The sequence below is a fragment of the Podarcis muralis genome, chromosome 13 (assembly GCF_964188315.1).
Source record: "Podarcis muralis chromosome 13, rPodMur119.hap1.1, whole genome shotgun sequence".
NCBI classification, from domain to species: domain Eukaryota; kingdom Metazoa; phylum Chordata; class Lepidosauria; order Squamata; family Lacertidae; genus Podarcis; species Podarcis muralis.
In genome coordinates, this window is record NC_135667.1 from 1,115,073 (window position 1) to 1,140,441 (window position 25,369).

The 25,369-nt window shown below is 50.5% G+C and overlaps 1 long non-coding RNA gene and 1 other non-coding gene across 4 annotated transcripts in view; both read left to right on the top strand.

Moving 5' to 3' along the window:
• Positions 1 to 21,305, top strand: part of LOC144325039 (uncharacterized) — a 53,479-nt gene extending 32,174 nt beyond the window's left edge. The window contains exons 2-4 of one of the 3 annotated variants that reach the window (XR_013390323.1): positions 13,596 to 13,734; positions 15,512 to 15,628; positions 17,571 to 21,305. This is a non-coding gene — a long non-coding RNA (uncharacterized LOC144325039). The other 2 variants (XR_013390322.1, XR_013390321.1) reach the window with 2 other exon arrangements.
• Positions 15,706 to 15,841, top strand: LOC144325400 (small nucleolar RNA SNORA13). Its single transcript, XR_013390563.1, has one exon. It is a non-coding gene; the product is annotated as a small nucleolar RNA SNORA13 (small nucleolar RNA).
• Positions 21,306 to 25,369: the final 4,064 nt, after the last annotated feature.

Consider the following 25,369-nt stretch of genomic DNA (forward strand, 5'->3'; position numbering starts at 1 on the left):
CTCCACTACCTCCCGCAGTTTGGTCAAACTCATGCTGGTAACCTCGAAAACACTGTCCCATCATCTCGTCCTCCGTCGTGACCTTCTCCTTGTGCCCTCCATCTTTCCCAACATCAGGGTCTTCTCCAGGGAGTCTTCTCTTCTCATGAGGTGGCCAAAGTACTGGAGCCTCAGCTTCACGATCTGTCCTTCCAGTGAGCACTCAGGGCTGATTTCCTTAAGAATGGATGCGTTTGATCTTCTTGCAGTCCATGGGACTCTCAAGAGTCTTCTCCAGCACCATAATTCAAAAGCATCAATTCTTCGGCGATCAGCCTTCTTGATGGTCCAGCTCTCACTTCCATACATCACTACTGGGAAAACCATGGCTTTAACTATACGGACCTTTGTTGGCAAGGTGACGTCTCTACTTCTCAAGATGCTGTCTAGGCCTGTCATTGCCCTTCTCCCAAGAAGGAGGCGTCTTTTAATTTCGTGGCTGCTGTCACCATCTGCAGTGATCATGGAGCCCAAGAAAGTAAAATCTCTCACTGCCTCCATTTCTTCCCCTTCTATTTGCCAGGAGGTGATGGGACCAGTGGCCATGATCTTCGTTTTTTTGATGTTGAGCTTCAGACCATATTTTGCGCTCTCCTCTTTCACCCCCATTAAAAGGTTCTTTAATTCCTCCTCACTTTCTGCCATCACTTTCTGATGGCCTTTAGGTGCCCCTGGAAGACAGGGTGAGAAATCACCGGGATTTCTGAAGCACCCTGTGGGTGGGGGTGTTGGGTGCAGTTAAAAGGTTGCCCCCTCCTCCCCCTCCTCCTCCGTCTCCTGCCAGGCAGGGCAGGGAGGTCCAAGCTGACCTGAGCCGGGAGGGGGGGGCAGAGGTAGAAATTATGCAAACCTTTTCCTGGCAATGATATTGCTTCCTGCCTCAGGGCAGGGCAGCCTCTCTACAAATTAGCATTTATACATCCCAATACTTTCCTCCAGAAATCTGTAAGCATCAGACATTGCATAAGCAGACGCTTCAAAGAGGCATTCTCATTTTGGCACCTCCAGCAACACGTCCTTGTAGATCATCCCTTTCTATACTGATGTTTCGGAGCCCAATATTATTTTTGGTTGTATAAGACGTACCGTATTTTTCGCCCTATAGGGAAGATACAATAAAATACCGATCGAACAAAGATTATGTCCCTGTAACAGCAACAAAATTGAAACCATTGGGCATGTCATCTTATACTGCCCATTATATCGAGACTCAAGAGCTGATCGAACCGATTCTGAGGAAAATACCTCGTAGTACAGACGACACCTATATCAGACACCTCTTAGCTGACAAAGAGCCCGAAATTAACAGGTCTGTGGCAAAGTACTGTTACATTGCAACATGAATAAGACGAGCAATGATGTCAACAACGGAGTTTGAGTTGTGAGCATCGAAGGAACGATGGTGAACAGTAGTGACACCTGAATTGATTTTAAAACCTTAGAAGTCGAAGCCTGGTCATAAATATAGGCACCAATTCTGTGAGTTGGCCATGTTTCTGCTGTTGTTTGTAGCACAATACTACTTTTAATGTCATGTTTTTTATAAATTGCTTTCTGGTCACTGACTGTATTAAAGATATTTGATTTGCCCTATAGGGAGCACTGGCCCATAGGACGCACCTCGGGTTTTTTTTGGGAAATGAATTAAAAATATATATTTTTTCCCCCCGGCCACGGGGCTGGGGCGGGGGAAGCCCGAGCTTCTCCCGACCCCAGCCCCCAGAACAGGCTGCTATCCGCAAGCCTTGCAAGCCCGCGGGAACTCCCGCCGGGCTTGCAAGACTTGCGGATAGCTTCCTGAAGCCTGGAGAGCGAGAGGGGTCGGTGCGCACTGATGCTTCTCGCTCTCCAGGCTTCAGCGAAAGCCTGCATTCGCCCCATAGGACACACACACATTTCCCCTTCATTTTTGGAGGGGGAAAAGTGCGTCCTATAGGGAGAAAAATACGGTAGTTTATAATCTAATGGCACATTAGCCACAGAAGGTAAAACACTGCTTTACAAAAATATATATCAAAAAATCAAAACAATCCAATGAAAACATGAACACCCACAATTAAAATCCACAAATAAACATCAGAAGCCTTAGGTTATAATTTTTGTCCTGCATCTCCTCCCTGACTCCAGTTATTATAAGTCCTTATTCCAATCCATGATTTGAATTTTTACTACACGTTTTCTGTCAGACCCACGAAGGATTGTAGTTGTTTACAATGATTTTTTTCAAATGCATTTTAAACTCTCCCCATTCTTTATTGAAATTTGATTCTTCCTGGCTCCTGATTCTTCCGACGAATCCTGCATTGCGGGGGGGGGGGGTGGACTAGATGACCCCCCGAGTTCCCTTCCAGCTCTACAATCCTATCAGTGTTCATAAGTTGCCCATATATAAAATAATAGAATAGCAGAGCTGGAAGGGGAGGGTCATTAGTCTACCCCCCCCCCCGTGCAATGCAGGGATATTTGGCGCAGCGTGGGGCCCGAACGCATAACCCAGGAATGGGGAGGTGGGTTGGCTGGGGGTGGGGAGAGAGGGGAAAGAGACCCCAGCCAGGAAGAGCAGGGTTTTTAAGGAAGGGGGGGGAGGAGAGGGGGAAGACTGATTTCCACCTACCGTATTTTTCGCTCCATAAGACGCACTTTTTTCTTCCTAAAAAGTAAGGGGAAATGTCTGTGCGTCTTATGGAGCAAATGCGTGGTCCCTGGAGCCGAATTGCCCAGGGGCCAAAAGCAGATCATGCTTCTTTTTTTGAAAGAGGGAAGGGGGTGTTGAAACAAATCTGCTGATCGGCAAGCGATCGGGAGCGAGATAAGGGAGGCTAGAGGTAAAGGAGGCTGCCTGGGAGGGGGGAGGTAAAAGCCCATGGATCCTCAGGATTTTTGCATTCGGTCACCCCAAATTCACCACCAGATCACATAGCATGTCCATGACTACAGTCTGCACCAAAAAAATCACGCACCCACTGTTTTGTGGGGCCGCAATGTGGCAAAAACGTGGTTACAAAGCACAGATCCACATGGATCCTCAGGATTTTTGCATTGGGTAGTAGCCTTTCAGGCCTTTCCCACGGGTCGGGTGTGCATTGCTCCTGTCAGCGAGCCAAGAAAGTTGCGAGAAGGCTGATCAGCTGGATGCGCTGCTGGCGGCCAGGTCATCTTTTCCTGAGAAGAGGAGAAAGCTTTGTTCCTTTCAGCTACTTTGTGTTATGCTTTGTGTTATACAGCAGAGCTAATGCATTTTAGGTTTGCATCCTCAAAGAAAGAATTTGGGAAGTCTTGAGGCCTAGGGAAGTCTTGAGCCCTAGTTGGGGTGACTACACACTAATTGGGGTGACCACACAGTCAGGATTTGGGTATCCTGTCCCTTCATCCCCTCCCCCTTTTATTTTGGACAGCCTTCCGTCCCAAGGAGGCACTGGCTGATATTCTTGGGCTGGGGCTATAATATGGGGCCGAACCATTCGTGACACCATTTTATGCATCATATTTTGCAAGCATTGCAAGAAGCAAGCTACACAGGAGCAGAAAAGAAGAAAAATTATCAATGGGCCTAGTAACATCATTAAAAGTCCTCAAAACCACCCTAGGTTTGGAAGCCAATCAGTCCACCAGGACATGTCCCATCCATTCCAAGTAGGGACAGGGACATGGGCCACTTTTTCAATTTCTGCTGCCAAATTTTGAATAGCTTCAGCATGGTCAGAGATGTTAAAGCAACAGGCCCCTCCTGTCAAATTTAACGCAACACAGAATCCGCCCTGTCGCGCCAGGAGAAAGTCCAGCCCTAAGCGGAGCTGAAGGACTGGGTGGCGATTAACCGGAGGGCTGTGGCTGTGGCATTGGCGACAATCTACTACCGCTTGGAGTCTTATTATGCGGTTTAAATTATAAATTGGCCCCCTTGCCCCTGTGGTTTTTTCTCCCCGATTCCATGAGGCTGGATCGTAATGGGCCACTATCCTTTCTGGAGGCCACTGATCCTTGCTCCAATTTTGGGAGCTGCCTCCTGCAACTGCTACTAGGTCAACCGAGCGTCTCCTCCGACGGGGTGCAGTGGCAATCGGCTCATAAATCCACATGGGAGGAATTAAAGAGGCTGGGAAGCACACTCCATACCATCCCTTTGGCAGGATATGACAAGCCAGCTTTCCACACACCCAATACATATCATGTTCTTGAGCAGAGATACCACCTAGATTACAGCCAGAAAGAGTTCCTAGTGCGGACTCAGTCATGGTTGTCTGGGCTGGGAAGGTGCGATTACAACGCTTCCAGAGTGAAACAGCACCTGAAAAAAAAACTTTGACAAAGTTCCCAAAAAAACTTTCACTGGTGTTTTTTTAAAAGAAGTTACTCTTCAGGTCCTTGCTTAGAGCATGGGGTGGGTAAACCTTCTGGGTTTATGTTGTGGGACTGTAGCTCCTAATTAGCTCCAGGCAGTATGACCAGCAGTTCAGGATGATGCCATAGCAGCCAAGAGATAAGCATGCAAAACTGATGTCCTACTTGCATGAATCTGTACCGCCTTTAGATCCAAGCCGTGCTGTGCTGTTGCTGCAACAGCCTTTAGCAAGAAGAGATGAGATTGAATCATTTGTCAAAACCTTATTCCGTATGCTGAAGAACCATTGTTGCATCAGGGCCGTAGTCTTCCCACACAATTTCCCACACAATTTCCCACAAAATTATTACTTGAGACAAAGTATTACCAACCATTCAGCAAAGGATGATCCAGTTTCTGGGACAGTGGGGGGGGGCACTGTGTTTGTTTGTTTGTTTGTTTGTTTACGAAGGGGAACGCAAAGTAGAATCTGGAACCAGACCCCTTCTGCCGTTAGGCGTGGGATGGGATACTGTCTAGCAGCTACAGGATTAGCAGATGGTCATGGGGAGTATTTTTCTAGCCATGCCCGGGGGGGTTATCATCAGCCCATACCTCAGGATTCATGAGGCGCCAGTGTTCCCTGTTGCAATGTTGACCTCATGAGAACCTGCTTTTGTTGGGCCTGCTTTTGTTGGGACCTGCTTTTTTGTTGGGATTCTAGCAAGTCTCTTCCTCCCCTCTCAGAGCCATTGCCCCATATGCTCCCGGCTGGCGAGGTGGGGTCCAGGCAGGTCCCCCGGGGGCTGGGGGTGTGCCATGGGTGCCATGGAGGGGGGCGGTTGTAGGAGAGGCTGAGCAGGGGGGGGGCAAACAGCCTCCTGCCCCTTTTAGGGTTTCAAGGCGAGCGTATTGTTGTAAGAATTCTAAGGTCTCCAATATAAATTAAATGCTCATAAACGTACAAGGCAAAGACATTGTCAGAGTTGCTTCAAGATCCTAGCTCACGGAGGATCACGCTAGCCAACGGTCATTAAGTAAAAGTCTTTATTGAGTTACAGTTTCCATTCTCAAGCTGCTGCGTGCAACTCTACGTCTATTAGCTAGATCGGCGAAGCTCCGTCTGAATCTCCGCCCCTTGTACACCAACTTAATATCCTAGCCCTGCTCCACCTTTTCCGCCTGACTGTTCTTCTCTGGGTCCCTCTGCCCCCCTGGGTCTCTTCCTTCCGGGATTCTTCTGACGCTGACCCCCCGGACCCTCCTGTCTCCTTGCGCCGGGCTTTAGGACCTGGCTCCCTTTCCGGGCTGCCTACTGCGCCGCCTTCCTGTGCATTTGAACTTGGCGCGCGCGCCCAACCTTCCACCTTCCGTCTAACCGTCTCTTCGCTCCCAGATGGAGGTGTGGCCACCCCTGACTCGTGCCCTCCCTCCTGTTGTGAGCTGCCAGCGCTTGCCCCCTGGCTCCCTTCCTCTTCCCTGTTCTCTGGCGGTGACGCTGGTCCCGATCTCCAACTGCTCTCCTCTGAGTCCCCTCTGGCTCTATCTTCCTGGGGTGCCCCCCTAAACTCCCCCCTTGCCTTGGCCACTGGTGCTCCTTTCTGTGAATCCTCCGATTCACTGGAAAGACTCGGAGATCTCGGGTCGTCGTCATCACTCATCTTTTCTTCTGCCTCCTCCCCTTCGCTCTCTGTTTCCTCCCTTGCCCTTGCCTCTGCTCCTGAACCCCTGACATCCATCCCCCCCTCGAAGCCCCCCACTCCCCCTTCCCCTCCTTCCGGTGCTGGAGCTGGGTGCTGCTGTGTCAAGGGGACGAATGTCGGGTACCGTTCGCTTCCCGTAGCGGGCCTCCATCCGAAGTCTTCCGGTTCTTCCTCCCTGCTCTCGTCGACGACGGTCACCTCTGCTTCCATCTCTGTGCCGCCGTGCTCGAAACCTGGGTCGTCCCCGAAAACGTCCATGTCCGTCTCTCCCTCACTTCCTCCTGGCGGCGTTGCTCGTCCTGGACCTTCTTGCCACTTCCTGCGCCACTGCTCCTCTGGTCTGTCGTCCCACCAATACGAGGGTTCTGAGGCAGATCCCGAGGGTGACCCCTCCGGGGAACGGACGTCTCGTGTCGGGTCCTCGTCCGAGTCGAACCCCCAGAACGTGCTGGCCGAAAGCGTGGGCGTGAAAAGCCAGTCGTCGAAAAAGTCTGCTGGCATCGGTCTATGTGGGAAGAGGGCATGAAACTCGTCTTTGAGCAGAGGTTCGTCCAAGGCGTAGCCCGGCACCCAGCTGTTCGCACTGGCCGGGGTGCCCTCCTTGGCGAGAAAGTATTCTACCCCTTCTTCCCCCCATCTGGAATCCAAAATTTCTGTGACTTCGTTGATGCGCTCCTTCTGTGCCACTCCTGCGTGCCCTGTTCTGTCTCTGACCGGACTCGGCGCCGTTCCGGGTTCCTGAAACCTGTGCGGTGCCTTGTAGGGAGTGAGCACCGATCTGTGGAACACCGGATGCATTCTGGAACCCTCCAGAAGCGCCAGCCTGAAAGCCACCGGGTTGACCTGCTCTTCGACTTGATAGGGCCCCAGTTGCTTATGCCCTAGTTTCTTCTTGGCCAACGACCTGGCCGGCACTGCGTGGGCTGCTAACCAGACCCAGTCTCCCACGTGGAGCTCTTCGCCAACCCTTCTGCGTTTGTCCGCTTGTACCTTGTATGCGTGCTTGGCCAGCTCCAGGTGGCGCCTCAGCTGATCGTGGACTCCCTGCAGCTCCGACGCGAACGCATCTGCCGTCTGCGGCTCCCCCTCCCCCAGCCTTTCCAGTCCCGGGAAGGTTCTGGGGTGCCTCCCGTTGTTGGCGAAGAACGGCGTGACCCCCGTGGACACGTGCTTCGTGTTGTTGTAGGCGAACTCGGCGAGCGGCAGGTAATCCACCCACGTCGCAGGCTGTTGATTTGCATAACACCTCAAGTACTGCTGCATGATGGCATTGACCCGCTCCGCTTGCCCGTTGGTCTGCGGGTGTCTCGCCGACGCCAGGTTGATCTTGACGTTCAGGAAGCCCATCAGCCTCTGCCAGAAATTCGAGATGAACTGCCGCCCCCGGTCGGACAGAATAGACCGTGGCAGACCGTGAACCTTGAACACGTGGTCTATGAACAGTTTGGCGGTTTGCTCCGCCGTGGCCACCTTCGCACACGGAATGAAATGTGCCATCTTGGAGAACAAGTCCACCACCACCAGCACTGCCGTCTTGCCCCTCGAGCTGGGCAGATCCGTGACAAAGTCCAGGGCCACTCTCTCCCAAGGTTCGACCGGAGTTTGCAGCGGTTCCAACAGTCCGGCCGGTGGTCTAAGCACTGGCTTCGCCCTCTGGCAGGTGTCACACCTCGCCACGTAGTCCGCGACCTCCCCTCTCATTCCAGGCCACCAGAAATCCCTGGCGACTAATTCCACCGTCTTCTCCTTGCCGAAGTGCCCTGCAGTGGGCGCGTCGTGCAGCTGCTGCAGCACCTTGGCGCGAAGTTCGTCTCCCGGCACGTAGATGGCCCCTTTACGGATGAGCAATCCATCTCTTAGCTGGAAACCGTCGGCCGCTGCCTTGCCCCTTTGCACCTCTGCCATCTTTGCTTGCGCGAAGGAGTCCCCCTGCAACGCTCGTCGCACCGCCTCCAGATCCACGGTTGCCGCGGCGCACGCCCACACTGTTGGTGCGAAGATGTGCATGGCGGCCGCTGGCGTTGCGTCCTCCAGATACTGTGGCTTGCGAGAGAGAGCGTCCGCCATGATGTTGGTGTCCCCCGGGACATACTCTATTCGGAAGTCGAAGTTCGCAAAGAACTCAGCCCAACGTATCTGCCTTTGGTTCAGGAACTGTGCCGTGCGCCAGTGCTCTAGGTTCTTGTGGTCCGTGCAAACCTGCACCGTGTGCTTGGCGCCGATCAGAAAGTGCCTCCACGCCTTGAACGCTGCATGAATGGCCAGCAACTCCCTGTCCCATATGGTGTAGTTCTGCTCGGACTTGCTGAGCTTCCTGGAGTAAAACGCTCCCGGTCGCCACACCCCCTGCGGGTCTTTCTGCAGCAGGACCGCCCCCACGGCTCTGTCCGAGGCGTCTGTCTCGACCCTCATCGGCTTGCTGGGGTTGACATGAAGCAGCTGCTCTTCCGACGCGAAGAGACGCTTGAGTGCCTGAAAGGACTGTTCCGCCTGCTCTGTCCAAATGAACTTCTTTTTCTTGGAGCTAAGCGTGTCAGTGATGGCCGCCGTCTGCATAGCGAAGCCCTTGATAAACTTGCGATAGAAGTTCGCAAAGCCGACAAACCGTTGGACCTCCTTCCGGTTGCGCGGGCTCTTCCAATCCAACACCGCTCGAACCTTGGCGCTGTCCATGGCGAGCCCCTTGTCAGACAGCTTGTAGCCCAGAAAATCCACCTCCGTCACGTCAAATTGGCACTTCTCCAGCTTGGCGTAGAGCCTATGTTGCTTTAGCCTGTTCAGCACTTCCTTGACGTGTTTGTCATGCTCCTGTTGCGACTCCGAAAAGATCAGGATGTCATCTAAGAAACAGACGCACGTCTTGTAGAGAAGTCCCGCCAACACGTGATGCATGAATGCTTGAAAAACGTGGGAGCCATTTTGCAATCCAAAAGGCATAACTCTATATTCGTAGGTCCCCAGTGGCGTGAACATGGCTGTTTTCCACTCATCTCCCTCCCGCATGCGAATGAGGTTGTACGCCCCTCGAAGGTCCAACTTGGTGAACACTCTGCCCTTCCGCACCTTTGCGAGGAGGTCGTCAATTCGGGGCATGGGGAAGTCCGACGGCTTAGTCACACTGTTCAAGATCCTGTAATCCACTACGAGTCTTTTTTGGGGCGTATCCCGCTTCTTAACGAAGAACACCGGGCTGCCTCCCGCCGCCTCGGACTCTCGGATGAAACCGCGCTCCAAATTGTGATCTATGAACTCTTTGAGTTCTTGCAGTTCGTCCTCTGACATGGAATACAGTCTCCCCTTAGGCAGCGCCGCCCCTGGCAGCAGGTCAAGCTTGCAGTCATATGGCCTGTGAGGGGGTAGCCTGTCTGCCTCCTTCTCGCAGAAAACTTCCAAAAATTCTGCGTACTTGTGGGGAATCGCTTGCAGCGTGCCTAGCAGCAGCTGTGACTCTTCTTCCTCTCCTTCCTGCCTGGGCACGATGCAGTGTTCAGCACAAAAGGAAGAGCCGAAGGTCAGCTGCCTCTGGTACCAAGCCAGCGTTGGGCTGTGCTTGTCCAGCCAACTCATGCCCAACACAATGGGCGTGTCCGACAATTGAGTGACGTTGAAGCTGATGACTTCTTTGTGATTCCCAAGTCGCATCACCATTGGTGGCGTCTGCTGCACCACTTGCCCCCCTAGCAGCTCCCTGCCATCCACCGTGACAACCTGCAGGGGCAGTGTGGCCGGCAGCAACTGTATAGCATGCTTGTTGACAAAGTCCTGCCCTATAAAGTCCGCATTGCTGCCTGAGTCAATGGTGATTGGCACGTCCATGGTGATGCCATTGGGCAGCTGGAGCGATGCGGTGAGCCTCACCACTGGTTTGGGCGGGAGGGGGTTCACGGGCTGTAAAATCTCTGGGGACTGCATCATTAATACGTCTGGCTGGGCCCCAGTGCCTCTTCCTCCAGCCAGACTGCGTCGTTTCCCTGCTGTGGTTCTCCTTGCTGCGTTGCTGCAGTCGCCATTGCTGAGGCTGCAGTGAGCTTGCGGAGCCTCTGGGGACACTCTTTCGCCATATGCCCTGGCTCCTCACAGACGTAACACTTCCTGTTCCCTCTAGGAGGCTTCGCTTTCACTGCTGCTGGTGCTAGGGCTCTGGTTGCTGACTGAGCCCTGGCACCTCCAACCTCCATCGGTTCAGCTCCTCCTCCCGGCGGAGGCGTGGATTGCGTACGTGCTGCTTCTCTGGGAAAGAAGGAGGAGCCCCTGGCTGGTTCGCGCCCTCCACGCCCTTCGTCCCTGCTCCACGGACGTCCTTCCAGCCGTACCCCCACTGCCAGCGCCCTCTGCACGACCTCCTGGGTGGTCCGGGGTCTCTCCCCCCTCGCAATTTCATCTTTCACAGAGCTGTTTAATCCCTCCCAGAACAGGTCTCTTACAGGAGTCGCATCTCTGTCCCATTCTAGGGCACTGGCCAAGGCGAAAAAGCGGGCATGGTACTGCCGTATGCTGGCCCTTCCCTGCTTCAGTCCATGAATCTGTTGCCGAGCAAGATCCACGTCAATGCTTGATAAAAAACACCCATCCATCGCTTTAATAAAGGCATTCGCATTTTGGAGCGCCGGATCGTTATCCCTCCACAAATTGCGCAGCCATGCCCTGGCATCCCCATGCAAATAGGACATGATGAATCCCACTTTCTCCTGCTCATCTCTAAAATCTTTATTCAGCAGTTGCAGTGCACACAGCACGTCTGCTCTAAAATTGGGATACTGTTGCAGGTTCCCATCGAAGTGAGAGACCAGACCGCCTGTGCGTCTCCCCAAACCAATCCCCTCTGGTTTGGGTGTCTGTTGCCCTTGCTTCGTAAGCACTTCCAACCTGACCTGGAGATCCCTGTAGGCGGCAGCTGCGTCCTCCTCTCTCTTCCTGGATGTGAGAGCCTCGGCATTCAGCTGTGACACTGCTTCTCTGAGTTCCGCTATCTGCTGTTCAGCCGTCATGTCGGCTGCCGTTCGTGAGCTCGCTAGTAGGCACCTGCTTCTCTCCTCTCCTCGAGGCTGTATATGCCCACAATTCTTGGAGACGGAGCTTACTGTCAGAGTTGCTTCAAGATCCTAGCTCACAGAGGATCACGCTAGCCAACGGTCATTAAGTAAAAGTCTTTATTGAGTTACAGTTTCCATTCTCAAGCTGCTGCGTGCAACTCTACGTCTATTAGCTAGATCGGCGAAGCTCCGTCTGAATCTCCGCCCCTTGTACACCAACTTAATATCCTAGCCCTGCTCCACCTTTTCCGCCTGACTGTTCTTCTCTGGGTCCCTCTGCCCCCCTGGGTCTCTTCCTTCCGGGATTCTTCTGACGCTGACCCCCCGGACCCTCCTGTCTCCTTGCGCCGGGCTTTAGGACCTGGCTCCCTTTCCGGGCTGCCTACTGCGCCGCCTTCCTGTGCATTTGAACTTGGCGCGCGCGCCCAACCTTCCACCTTCCATCTAACCGTCTCTTCGCTCCCAGATGGAGGTGTGGCCACCCCTGACTCGTGCCCTCCCTCCTGTTGTGAGCTGCCAGCGCTTGCCCCCTGGCTCCCTTCCTCTTCCCTGTTCTCTGGCGGTGACGCTGGTCCCGATCTCCAACTGCTCTCCTCTGAGTCCCCTCTGGCTCTATCTTCCTGGGGTGCCCCCCTAAACTCCCCCCTTGCCTTGGCCACTGGTGCTCCTTTCTGTGAATCCTCCGATTCACTGGAAAGACTCGGAGATCTCGGGTCGTCGTCATCACTCATCTTTTCTTCTGCCTCCTCCCCTTCGCTCTCTGTTTCCTCCCTTGCCCTTGCCTCTGCTCCTGAACCCCTGGCAGACATGTTGTTGTTGTTTAGTCGTTTAGTCGTGTCCGCCTCTTCATGACCCCCTGGACCAGAGCACGCCCGGCACTCCTGTCATGCTGGTAGCTTTGAGAACACTGTCCAGCCACCTCGTCCTCTGTTATCCCCTTCTCCTCGTGCCCTCCATCTTTCCCAGCATCAGGGTCTTCTCCAGGGATTCTTCTCTTTTCATGCGGTGGCTAAAGTCTTGGAGCCTCAGCTTCAGGATCTGTCCTTCCAGTGAGCACTCAGGGCTGATTTCAGGCAAACACCTACCTAAGTATATAAACCAGGTGTCTGAAATAGTACAGGAGAGCAATCCTGAAGCCATTTCGACTCTCCCAAATTGACCTCGAATATTCCTCCGCAAGGAGGAAGGAAATGGGGAAAGGCCAAAGGGAATATCTTGTGTCTGTGCTCTGTTTAACCGAAGTCAGCCAAACAGGCTTATTTTTCACATCCACTGACACCAACATGCTTTCTTCCTGCACCTTAGTAAGAAGAATGATACATTGAATAGCGACAGCTGTCCGGTTGTATTTCCTAAACATAAAACAAGCATTTCACTAATAAATGAAGTGGTCTGTTGTGAATTACTCATACCAAAAAGTAGCTTAGAGCATCTAATATAGGAATTCAGTCAGTGGGCTCCCTTTATGGAGTTTTGCTGGCAAGCTCTGCATTTCGCTGGGGAAAGAGAAGGGCCCTGAGCAAAATGCTCTCTGCATGTATTAAAAAGTTCTTAAAAGCAGAGTACCTCTCCGGATGCCCAGAGGCCTTTGCCACACACCCTGAAAGGAGCGAAGTCAAAGACCTAAAGCCTAACTGACCCCGTTTATGTGTAATCGGGCTTATTCTCAAGGACCAGCTCCACCTGGGACGCAGGATGAGACCCTCCCTGCCCACAGACTGTCTGGCCAGAGTGGCGCATGCTTTAGTTATCTCCCACTTGGACTACTGCAATGCGCTCTATGTGGGGCTACCTTTGAAGGTGACCCAGAAACTACAACTAATGCAGAAAGCAGCAGCCAGACTGGTGACTGGGAGCGGCCGCCGAGACCATATAACACTGGTCTTGAAAGATCTTCATTGGTTCCCAGTACGTTTCCGAGCACAATTCAAAGTGTTGGTGCTGACCTTTAAAGCCCTAAACAGCCTCGGTCCAGTAGACCTGAAGGAGCGTCTCCACTCCCATCGTTCAGCCCGGACACTGAGGTCCAGCTCCGAGGGCCTTCTGGCGGTTACCTCCCGGTGAGAAGCCAAGTTACAGGGAACCAGGCAGAGGGCCTTCTTGGTGGTGGCACCTGCCCTGTGAAATGCCTTCCCCTCAGACGTCAAGGAAATAAACAGCTACCTGACATTTAGAAGACATCTGAAGGCAGCTCTGTTTAGGGAAGTTTTAAACGTGTGACATTTAAATGTATTTTAAATTTTTGTTGGAAGCTGCCCAGAGTGGCTGGGGAAACCCAGCCAGATGGGAAGGGTACAAATAATAAATTATTATTGTTATTATTGTTATTATTATTATGGAACGCCCTCCCACCAGATGTCAAAGAGAAAAACAACTTCCAGACTTATTATTATTACTACTACTACTACACAAGATCCAGTGTAACCGGTAGTTCTATAATATCGCATAGCAACTTCTTTGTCTTCTCTATACCCAAGCTATTTCGTTTTCTTGATTTAGGACGGTCGATGGCAAAGAAAGGCAACAGCGCTGCAGAAACTCAAGGCCCAGTTTGGTGTGTTTCCTGACCCAACGTTACACGGCATCTTAAAATAAGACGCTGAGGGCAGAAAAGCGCGGGAAGAGCGGAGCGAACCAAGTGAGTAATTCGGGGGGGGGCTGATATGTGAGGCGGTTGGCCGACGAGGCGGGAAGCAGAAGGCCGAGGGGAGGCGCGGGCCTGGAGGGGGAGCGAAGGGAGCCGGATTCCCGCAGCCTCCGCCGGTTCGCCTCTCCCTCGGAAGAATCCCGCCCCCCCCCTCCGCGGAGATGGTAGGTCCCGGCTTTTAAAGGAGCCGCAGCGCCGCTGAGGGGGGAAGACAGCGCTTCCTTCGAAGGCCTCGGTCGGCGGAGGCTCCGCGCGGAGAAGCGCAGTAACGCCGAGGTACGGAAAATAGAGAAGCCCGGCGGTGAGAAGTCGAGGCCCCGCTGCGCGCCCTGTTTCCCTTCCCCTGCTGGCCCCTGAGGGAGCTCCTCCTCTCGCGAGAACGGGCCTCCTCTCGCGTGGTCTTAGTGGGGGCGCAGAGGCCGGCAATGGCGGCGGAGCCTCGCGAGGAGGCGGGGTTGGCTGGGCTGGACGGAGCGGGGAGGTTTGGCAAAGGCACACGGGGCGCAGGAGAGGAAAGGGTGGAGGCAGTGTGATAGGAATTTTGAGGTCTTAGGTATATATTCAATGTTCATAAGTGTACCAACCAAGCACGTACATAGATCAGCACAGGAAGACCCACCTGGAACCATTTTGATTCCCAGACTGAGCAAATGATTTCTCTGCAAGGTCAAAGTGGGAAACTTCCCCACTGTTTCTTTCCTCACAAATCCTGTCTGAAGGGTATGTCTGTGTATGAATAGGGTGAGCCTGTGACCTGGCCCAGGAACTAAGTATTTATCATTACAAAAGACTGGCCAGGCTCCCCAGGGTATCCAATGAAGTGAGCGTTAACAGGTAACCTGCCAGACAGGAGGTAAACAAGGCACTCAGATTTCTGCTGTAGACCGCCCTTTCTGTGATGTAGGTCTGATGTTTCTGGGGGTGGTCTTGGACTCCAGGGTGGGCAATTCCAAAAGTCTTTATAAGGCCTGGCACCATTGTTCTGGGTTCCTCCTCCTCTCCTGTGTGCGAGGGGAGCACCCTGTTGCAATAGATCAATACAGATCAAGCTTACTAGCTGCTTTGCTTCTCAATATTCTCTACTTGGCTTCTGTTATTCTCTCCTACCAATAAGGAACCTATGTAAGGACTCTATATGGGCTCTTGGATACCCCATAAGGGAAAAGGGCAATTTTTGTTTACAACAGTAGATTATTACGATGATGATAATAATTTGTTATTTATACCCTGCCCATCTGGCTGAGTTTCCCCAGCCACTCTGGGTGGCTCCCACTTGAGTGTTAAAAACCGTACAGCATTAAATATTAAAAACATCCCTAAACAGGGCTGCCTTCAGATGTCTTTTAAAGATAAGATAGTTGTTTATTTCCTTGGCATCTGATGGGAGGGCATTTCACAGAGCAGGCGCCACTACCAAGAAGGCCCTCGGCGCTGGACCTCAGTGGTTGGGCTGAACAATGGGGGTGGAGATGCTCCTTTAGGTATACAGGATGAGGTTTCATGAGAAAGAAGCCATAGAGCAGGCACCCCCAAACTTGGCTCTCCAGATTTTTTTGTTCTAAAACTCCCCATCATCCCTAGCTAACAGGACCAGTGGTCAGGGATGATGGGAACTGTAGCCCCAAAACATCTGGAAGACTGAATTTGGGGGTGCCTGCTGCAGAGGAAAGAAAAGTGGAAGAGCAGTGATATGAATGGGGGGGGGGGGTAGGTGAAGGCTTAACAGTGGTTTTTCTTTCTATCCTTAATCTTTTTTTTTCCCCTTCAGTATTCTTACAAACAGCCAGGCTTATTAAAATTCAGCATGCTGAGCTGCAGGAAATGCTAGTTCTTGTGCACATTCCCTCCTTCCCCTGCGCATAATGTATCCAGCTCCGTAATGTAGGTAAGCTGTGTGTATAGGCATGCAGGTGCAGGTCTTTCCCTGCTTGCTTGCTTGATTTTGGTTCCTTTGGGTCATCTTGCCTTCAGTGTTGCCCGTTCATTTTGGTTGCTAATGAATGTGGTGTCAGAGAAGGCATAAATCAAATCCCCCCCCTTGCAGCTTTTTCCTATGCTAGGAATGGTTCCTAGTGGGTTTGCTGTATGTGGGACATCTCTAGGTTTGTCTGCCTGTGACTCCTTGCAAGTTTTTTGTGTTGCTTCTTAGTGTTCATTTTAAGTTTTTTGAAAGCTCCTTCCATGATTGTAGATTCAGGTAGGTAGCCATTTTGGTCTGATGCAGTCCAAATAAAATAAAAAATTGTCCAGTAGCACGTTATAGACCAACTAAGTTTGTTCTGGTATAAGCTTTCATGTGCATGCATGGTATCTGAAGAAGTGTGCAAGCACACGAAAACTTATACCAGAACAAACTTAGTTGGTCTATAAGGTGCTACTGAATTTTTTTTTCATTTTTTTATTTTAAAAGCTCCTGTCTGTATGAAGACTTGATGCTTCAGCTTGACTGAATGCCCTATTTTCACAATGTGGGTAAAGGAGCAAAGGACCAAACGACATGATACAATTAACAATTGCCTGAATGTTTTTTTAAAAAAGTAAATTGGCAGAGACACCTGAGCAGTGGATAAGGGAGGGTCCCCCACAATGCAGTGGCATAATGTGTAGTTTGCTCCAAAGACTAATCTCATGCCAGTGCTTAGCTAAAATCAGTCTCTTTTCAAACTTCAAAATTACTGGGTTGTTATCCCTGGCATATTCCATATGTTTACTCGGACACACTGTATACCAGTACAGACCACACTTTCTCTGATTCAAGGAACCTGTGGGAAAGAACTGGTGTATATGCACTTCCTTAGCAGTTTCACTCTTCCTTGCAACCACATGGGTTGGTGTACTGCAGGGGTCCTCAAACTATGACTGCAGGCCAGATCTGCCCCACCAGGGTCCTGAACCCGGTGCGCCCAGCAATTGCAGAACCCACCGCTGTCTAACGGGTCTATGGCGAAAGGACGTACAGTGGTACCTCGGGTTACAGATGCTTCAGGTTGCAGACGCTTCAGGTTACAGACTCCGCTAATGCAGAAATAGTACCTCGGGTTAAGAACTTTGCTTCAGGATGAGAACAGAAATCGTGCTTTGGCAGCGCGGCAGCAGCTAGAGGCCCCATTAGCTAAATGGTGCTTCAGGTTAAGAACGGACCTGAGGAACGAATTAAGTACGTAACCCGAGGTACCACTGTATGGCGTCCCGTGCGCGACCTCTGCATCTGGTGTCTATTGATACCACAAGTGGTTGGTTGGTTGCGGGGAGGGGGGGCAGTGCGCACACAAGAGAGGGATGGTGTGATCCTGTGCACATGGCGCAGGCGGGCCAGCGCTTTTGCATTCTCTATAGTCCATGGCTGAGAGTTCCTTCGGCTGCACTGCACAAGGTGTGCGACTCAGGTGAGGCAGTTGGGGGGGGGGGAGAAGGTTGGCCGCCGCCCCCCCCCCCCCCCCCCCCCGCTTTCCCTTTTCAGCCATTATGCTCTGAGGCGGGACAGAGAAGTGCCCATTTTGGACCCGGGGAGCCTCATTCTGCTGCCCCTCAGGATTGAGACGGGCAGCTGCTGAGGCATCTCTCCTCCAGCCTCCTTGGTTGGGGGTCAGCCATGACTAGGTTTTGAAATGGGCTCCCATGTATTTAATGTGCATTATCACTAGCATTGCAAGATATGTTTGGAAATAGATCCATCAGGTTTAATATAATGAAAATACAGCATGAGCACTGACCATTTGCATTACTGCTCAGTGCTGACGTTTTTTAATTTTAGTCATTATTGCTGTTACATTGTTTTTGTAGCTCTGTTTATTGGTATTTTACTAATAGCAATTTTCAACCCCTAGGAAATCGTTATGTCAAAAAAAAAGGATTGATTCTGAAATATTGAAACTGAAATATGGATTGACAACTCAGCAAAATACTTTTGTGAAGCAAGAGCAGCTAAATATATCATCATTGTGAGCAAGTTTTCAAGTTGCCAAGCTCATAGCATGCGCTGGCAGACCCTTCGTAGAGGGAGAATTTGTTAAAGACTGCATTCTTTTTGCTTCCAAAGAGATGTGTCCAGAGAAGACTGATTTATTTAGTACATTGAGTCTCTCAGGACGTACAGTTACATGTAGGATTGACGAAATGGGGGGAAATTTGCATCAACATTGGCAAAACTCCTCAAAAAAACCTTTATTTTTCATTGGTACTTGACGAAAGCACTGGTGTTCGTGATTCTGCACAACTTCTAATTTTCATTTGTGGGACAAATGATAATTTTGAAGTCACAGAGGAGCTTATTGCACTGCATCAGGAGGGGATATCTTTGAAAAAGTTTGCCAAACTGCGTGGTTTGGAGCTGGACTGGGCTAAACTTGCCAGTGTGACAACTGATGGTGCTCCTAGCATGGTGGGGCCCAGGAGACGAGTGGTTGCACGCATTAACCAAGAGATGGACAAACACAACCATTCACATCCAATCGCCATACACTGCCTCATCCACCAACAAGCACTGCGTTGTGAAAAAATCACTGAAGTTTGACTCTGCCATGAAAACTGTGGTATCTTGTGTCAACCTCAGTAGAGCTTATGCACTAAACCACAGTTAGTTTCAGGGATTTCTGTCTCAGTTAAATGTTGATCATGAAGATATTCTGTACCACACAGAAGTCCTTTGGCTGAGTAAAGGGAGAGTTTTGAAACGCTTTTATTACTTACTTCCGCATGTTTCTGATTTTATGCTTATGAAAAACAAAGACTTACCAGAGCTCAAAGATAATAATAATAATAATAATAAATTTTATGTATACCCTGTGGGTACAAGGGTCCTAGGCTGCATAGGGCTTGAAAGGTCAAAACCAGCACCTTAAACCTGATCCTGTACTCCACCGGGAGCCAGTGCAGCTGGTATAGCACCGGGTGAATGTGATCCCGCGGCGAGGACCCCGTAAGGAGTCTCGCCGCGGCATTCTGCACCCGCTGGAGTTTCTGGGTCAGTCTCAAGGGCAGCCCCACGTAGAGTGAGTTATAATAATCCAGTTTGGAGGCCGCCTTTGTTATAGCTGCAATCTGCGCCTCCATGGAAAGGGAGGCATTGAAGGTTACACCCAAGCTCTTGACAGAAGGCGCTGGCACTAATTGAGCCCCCGCAAGAGATGGGATTTGGCCCCCCAACCCCAAGTCACCCCGACTCAGCCAGAGGACCTCTGTCTTTGAAGGATTTAACTTCAACCGGTTCCCATGCAACCATCCAGCCACAGCTTCCAAGCATCTGGTCAGTGTGTCTGGGGCCGAGTCAGGGCAGCTGTCCATCGAGATAAAGCTGGGTGTCATTAGCATATTGATGACAACCCAGCCCAGAGCTCCGGACAATCTGGGCAAGGGGGCGCATAAAGATATTAAAAAGCATCAGTGAAAGGATTGCGCCCTGCGGAACTCCACACACCAAGGAGTGCTGCAGCAACAACTCCCTCCCTAGCAGCACCCTCTGTCCCCGACCTGAGAGAAAGGAGCGTAACCATTTTCGAACTGTGCCCTGAATCCCCATGTTGGCAGAATGGAAATGGCACCTTGCCTTTCTGACAGACATAACACTGAACAGTTTCCAGTGTTCAGCTTCAAGGAAAGGGGAAGCTCATCTGTGATATGTTTTCACTTGTGAAAGCGTTTCAAGCAAAATTAGACCTCTTTAAACAAGTGAAGGAGGAAAACTTCTGCCATCTCCCCACGAAACGTGTGGATTTACTGGAAATGTTGCAAAAGGAGTTTCAGACTCAATTTAAAGAGCTTCACACCCATGATCAGGGCATACAGCTTTCCCAGAACCCATTTTCTGTTGACTTTGAAACTGCTGATCCAATTTGCGAAATGGAATTGATCGAACTACAGAATTGTGAATCTCTGAAAGATGCATTCAAATCAAGCAAGCTCACTAATTTCTGTGCATCTCTCCCCTCTGAGACATATCTGAATCTCAGGAATCATGCACTCAAACTTACAACCATCTTTGGCAGCACCTATGTCTGTGAACAGACTTTTCCCCAAATGAAACATCTGAAATCCCCAACCGGACCTAGACTAACTGATGAACACTTGCATCTCTTGCTACGACTAGCCGTGACAAAAATAGAACTATCTCATTCGCCAAAAGCAGGCCTATAGTTTCCATTGAAATATAAGTTTATGTTGATTAAAATTGTTCTTCATTTTATATTTTGTATTTTTCCTGTTTTTAGTGCGCTACAAATAAGATATGTGCAGTGTGCATAGGAATTTGTTCATTTTTTAAAACTATAGTCTGGCCCTCAATAGTGTCTCAGGGACAGTGAACCGGCCCCCTGTTTAAAAAGTTTGAGGATCCCTGCTCTGTCTTTTGCTTACCTGTCTTAAGGGTGTATTTGCGTATAAATAGGGTGAGCCTGTGACCTGGTTTCAGGAATTGAAACTGCAAAAGGAAATGCAAATAGGCATCAAAATGCGAGAAGCAGCCAGAGACATTGGCACTCAAATTTCTCCTTTTTCTATTACATTTCTCCCACTTTTTTTGGGGGGGGGGGGGTCGATAACGGCTGGGTGAAAAGTGTACTTTCTTCAGGGCAGTATAAGAAATTGAAGTCCCCAAAAATAAATGCAGGAACCTAAGTGCATTATCACACGTCCCCAAGCACCAAAACATGACATCCCCTTTAAAGTTTAAAATGACCATATTTTTCCTTTGCAAGAGCGGCCCCTACAGGAGTTCCTGCTGCTACTGCAGCCTTACAAAATTGTGCTTGCTGACACCTTATCCGTCAGCCAGCAACGGGTCAATTATTACTCCATTTCCAGCTTGTGTCTAAATGAAGTGTTTGCTGAATCTAGAAGACCCTCTCTCTCCTGGGAGGCAGGAACTCCTCAATGGATCACCTGTCTGACAGGTGCTTGCCAAAAATAGAGAAGACTTGCAAAGCAGGAATGAATGGGGTGGCAATCATCTCTGGGGCCACAGTACTTTTGCCATTCCTAAAGGATGTACTAGGAAGGACCATTATCAAGGATCCTAATGGACAGGTGGGAAGTCAGGCCCTCAAATTTTGCTCGCCAATTCTTCCTTCCTTGACATTTTGTTATGCTTTGGGGGGGCCTTTCTGCCAAATATGGGGGGGATACTTTCTGAGGTTTTAAAAGGTGTTACACACCTTTGTGGGCAGGGAGACACTGATACCAGGCCAATAAAGATCAATAGTTTGTGTCCTTTTCAGGTTTATACATTTCCTTAATTTCACAATCATTTTAACATTTCAAAACTTGACTTCCTTCGTTGTAAATTATCTGTATTTGTATTTTAAACCAATAAAGATTTACCATGGGGTGGGGAATCAAAACTTCCCCCTCTTTCTGCAGTTCCTTAAAACTATTATTATTATTATTATTATTATTATTATTATTATTATTATATCTTCTGCATATGCAAATTCATTTAATTTGCTCACCTATTTTAAATATATACTCTTCTCAAACTGCAGGTCATTACAACAATCCTGCTAATGTTTTTATCTGTTTGCAATTTATCTGTAAATACTCAATAAACCATTTCCATTCTTCTATAAAAAGTTTCTTATCTTGATTTCTTCTTCCATATTCCATAAGTTTTTGTATCCATTCTTCCTTTGTGGGGACTTCCATGTATGTATACCTCCGACCGACAACTGACCTTGAGGGACGCAAATTCCCTTGGATGGGGATATGGGCTGTAAAAGCCAGCCAGAAGTTTCTTACAACAAGGGGTCTCTCTTCCTCTTGTTGCTGGAAGTAGGAACCCTGTTGCGGCACCTGGAAGACCCCCCCCCATGGGAAGAAGGCTCAGAGCCCCCCAGGGAGTGGGATGGCGATGAGTGGCCAGAGGGAAAAGACAGGGAAGAGGTGGTGTTGGAAGCAGAAAGGGTGACGGGGCTTATTGAGCAGGGGGGAGTCTATGGCAGAGAATATTTATAATAATTTATTACTTATACCCCACCCATCTGACTGCCCCCCTCCCAGCAACTCTGGGCAGCTCCCAACAGAATATAAAAAAAACGCTAAAACGTCAAACATAAAAGACTTCCATAAAAAGGGCTGCCTTCAGATGTCTTTTAAAGAGAAGATAGCTGCTTATTTCCTTGACATCTGGTGGGAGGGCGTTCCACAGGGTGGGTGCCACCACCAAGAAGGCCCTCTGCCTGGTTCCCTATAACCTCACTTCTCGCAGGGAGGGAACCGCCAGAAGGCCCTCGGAGCTGGACCTCTGTATCTGGGCTGAACAATGGGGGTGGAGATACACCTTCAGGTATACTGGGCCTTTGAGGCCGTTTAGGGCTTCCAAGGTCAGCACCAACACTTTGAATTGTGCTCGGAAACATACTGGGAGCCAATGTAGGTCTTTCAGAACCAGTGTTTTGTAGTCTTGGCGGCCATTCCCAGTTCACCACTCTTGCTTACGCATTCTGGATTAATTGCAGTTTCCGGGTCACCTTCAAATGTAGCCCCACATAGAGCGCATTGCAGTAGTCCAAGCGGGAGATAACCAGAGCATGCACTACTCTGGTGAGGCAGTCTGCGGGCAGGGAGGGTCTCAGCCTGTGTACCAGATGGAGCTGGTAGACAGCTGCCCTGGACACAGAATTGACCTGCGCCTCCATGGACAGCTGTGAGTCCAAAATGGCTCCCCGGCTGCGTACCTGCTTCTTCAGGGGCACAGTTGCCCCATTCAGGAGCAGGAAGTCCTCTAGAAGTGCAGAATCAGAGGCAGGAGAGGAAGAAGGCCAAGAGGCAAAGATGAGTCAGATGGCGAAAGGTCACAGGTGTCTCCTGCTGCTGCAACAAGCTCCCCTTTTTTCAGGGTCTCCCAGAACCAGGAGAGGCATGAAGAGGGCGTAGAAGAGGTGGGCTGCGTGCTGGCACAGTCTCCGACTGCTTGCAAAAAGAGAGCCCTGGAGAGGAGGGGACTTAGGTGGCTGTGGGGAGGCAACTGGTCCATGGGGCAAGACCTACTGGGGTTGAGGGGCTGTGCTCATGAGGCCTGACTCCCTACAAACTCTGTGCAGATCGTGGCTCTGCTAATAAAGAGTTAACTCCATCTTTGACCGGTGTGATTTATTGCCTGGTCTTTGACCTCAGACTTAGCATCCTCTTTGTGTTTACTTAACCTGGTGGCTGCCTCTGATCTTAATCTGAATGATGAGCGAACCTTGAGGCAGCACAAGTCTCTAGAGTGGGGCTGGGGGCATTTTTTTCTGCTCCCCATGGCAGACAGATCGTTTCATCACCAGCACCTGTTGGCTGGCTCTCAGGATGTGGAGGCAGATCTCTCTCTTTGCACAAGTCTCTCCAATTCCGCCCTCCGGCAAGGAATCTTGGCAAAGGAAAAGGAATGTGTCCCCAATGAAGGTGGAAGGGAAGAGTCTCTGCTGCTGCTCCATAATTCAACCGATCCAAATGACAAGGGGAATCAGACTACAGGTGAAACTGCTTCCTTCCACAGATGAGCTTTATGGGGATGCTGACTTCATTTTCCAGCAGGACTTTGTGTTACCTGCTCACACTGCCAAAAGTACCAAAACCTGGTTCACTGCCCATGGGATTACTGTGCTTGGTTGGCCAGCAAACCCGCCTGACCTGAACCCCATAGAGAATCTATGGGGCATTGCCAAGAGAAAGATGAGCGACATGAGACCGAGCAATGCAGAAGAGCTGAAGGCTGCTATTGAAGCATCCTGGTCTTCCATAACACCTCAGCAGTGCCACAGGCTGATAGCATCCATGCCACACCGCATTGAGGCAGTAATTGATGCAAAAGGGGCCCAAACCAAGTACTGAGTACATATGCATGCTTCTACTTCTCAGAGGTCCAATATTGCTCTATTTGCAGTCCTTGTTTTGCTGGTTTCATTTAATATTCTAATTTTCTGAGATTGTTAATTTGGGGTTTTCATCAGCTGTACGCCATGATCATCACAATTATAACAAATAAAGGCTTGATGTATCTCGCTTTGCATGTCATGAGTCTATCTCATATATTAGTTTCACCTTTTAAGTTGAATTACTGAAATAAATGAGCTTTTCCACAATATTCTAATTTTCCAAGTTTCACCTGTAAATATCAGGAAAAACTTTCTGGCAGCAAGAGCTGTTCCATGGTGGACCGGACTCCCTCAGGAAGTGGTGGACTCTCCTTCTCTGGAGGCTTTTAAACAGAGGCCAGGGGGTCACTTGCCAGAGGGTTCTTCACCTGTGATTCCTGCATTGCAAGGGGTGGGACTAGATGACCCTTGGGGTCCCTTCCAACTTTACAATTTAATGATTCTTGTTTGGTTCCACTGAGGGTTCTAAGCTGGGAGCTTTAAATCTCCTTTGGCAACATTTAAATCATGCTGGGGAGGAATCTAGTGTATTAAATCCACATCTGTCCAGTTGAAGCTGGGGGGGGGCTGGGGAATTAAACACTCCCCCCCCATTCCAACTTGCACCCTGAAACGTATTTGCCAGCATCAAATAGCAAGGAGGAGGGAGGGTCTTCCCCATCCCAAGCTTTTGGGCTTCACCCCTGAACCTATTTGACCACCTTTGCTCAGTGCATGCGATGCTTAGCCAAGGATGCCTCTGAGCATGCGCAGAGCAGCCTTCCTCCTCACCCGACAGAGTTGAAGAGCTGCCACCGATGTGGCCGGCTGCACAGGGCAAGTGTTAAGCCGCCTGCAGGATGCCAGCTCTGGCTCAGCTCTCAGCTGCAATTCCTGCATTGCAGCGGGTTGGACTAGATGACCCCGGGGTCCCTTTCCAGCTCTATAATTCCGTAACTCTACATGCAGCCAGTAATCATCTGCTTCAGACCTCTCCGCACCTCCCCAGCCAGCCAGCCCTTGGGCAAGAAAGGTTATTCTTAGCCTTAAAGGAGGACATCATTGCTCCCCCTTCCAGAGCCTCTCCTGGGATCCATTTTCCGACATGGCCTTTGGAACAGCTGGATAGGTCAAGCGAGGTTCTGGAAGGGGGAGCAATGCCACTATCTGTCACAAAGCTCAGGAGGGGAAAGAGACAGAGGCAGATGAGGCCAGGGGCCGATGATATGCCAGCAAGCAGGATTTGAGGGCATCAGTCTTCTGCAACTGTGATTCCCCGTTATCTGGTATTCACAGGTAGACTGTTCCTGGGCATGGAGGGTCAGCTGCAAAAAAAGGGCCTCCATAAGAGGAGCCTGCTGAATCTGGCGAATGGCCCATCTAGCACAGCATCATGCCCCCACAGGTATCATAGAATCAGAAGGGACCTTGGCGGTCCTCTAGTCCAACCCTCTGCAAGGCAGGAATCTTTTGCCCAAGGCGGGGCTCAAACCCACAACCCTGAGATTAGGAATATCGTGCGCTGCCAGCTGAGAAACCCACAAACCTCCCTTCCTCGTTCTCAGGCTCTGGCATTCAGACCAGAGCCCTCCTGGCTAGGAGCCATCGACAGCCTGAGGGAGTTCCACAGTTAAACTCTGCACTATGCGACTATTTCATCCGTGCCACTTTCTCCATGCTGTATTTTTCAGGAGTGGATTGGGGGGGGGCAGTAGGAGAAGAAGGTAGCAGCCCATCTCTGAACCAGGTAAAGGGGGCAAGGAGGGCAGGCAACTTTTGCACAAACCCTGCGCCGCACA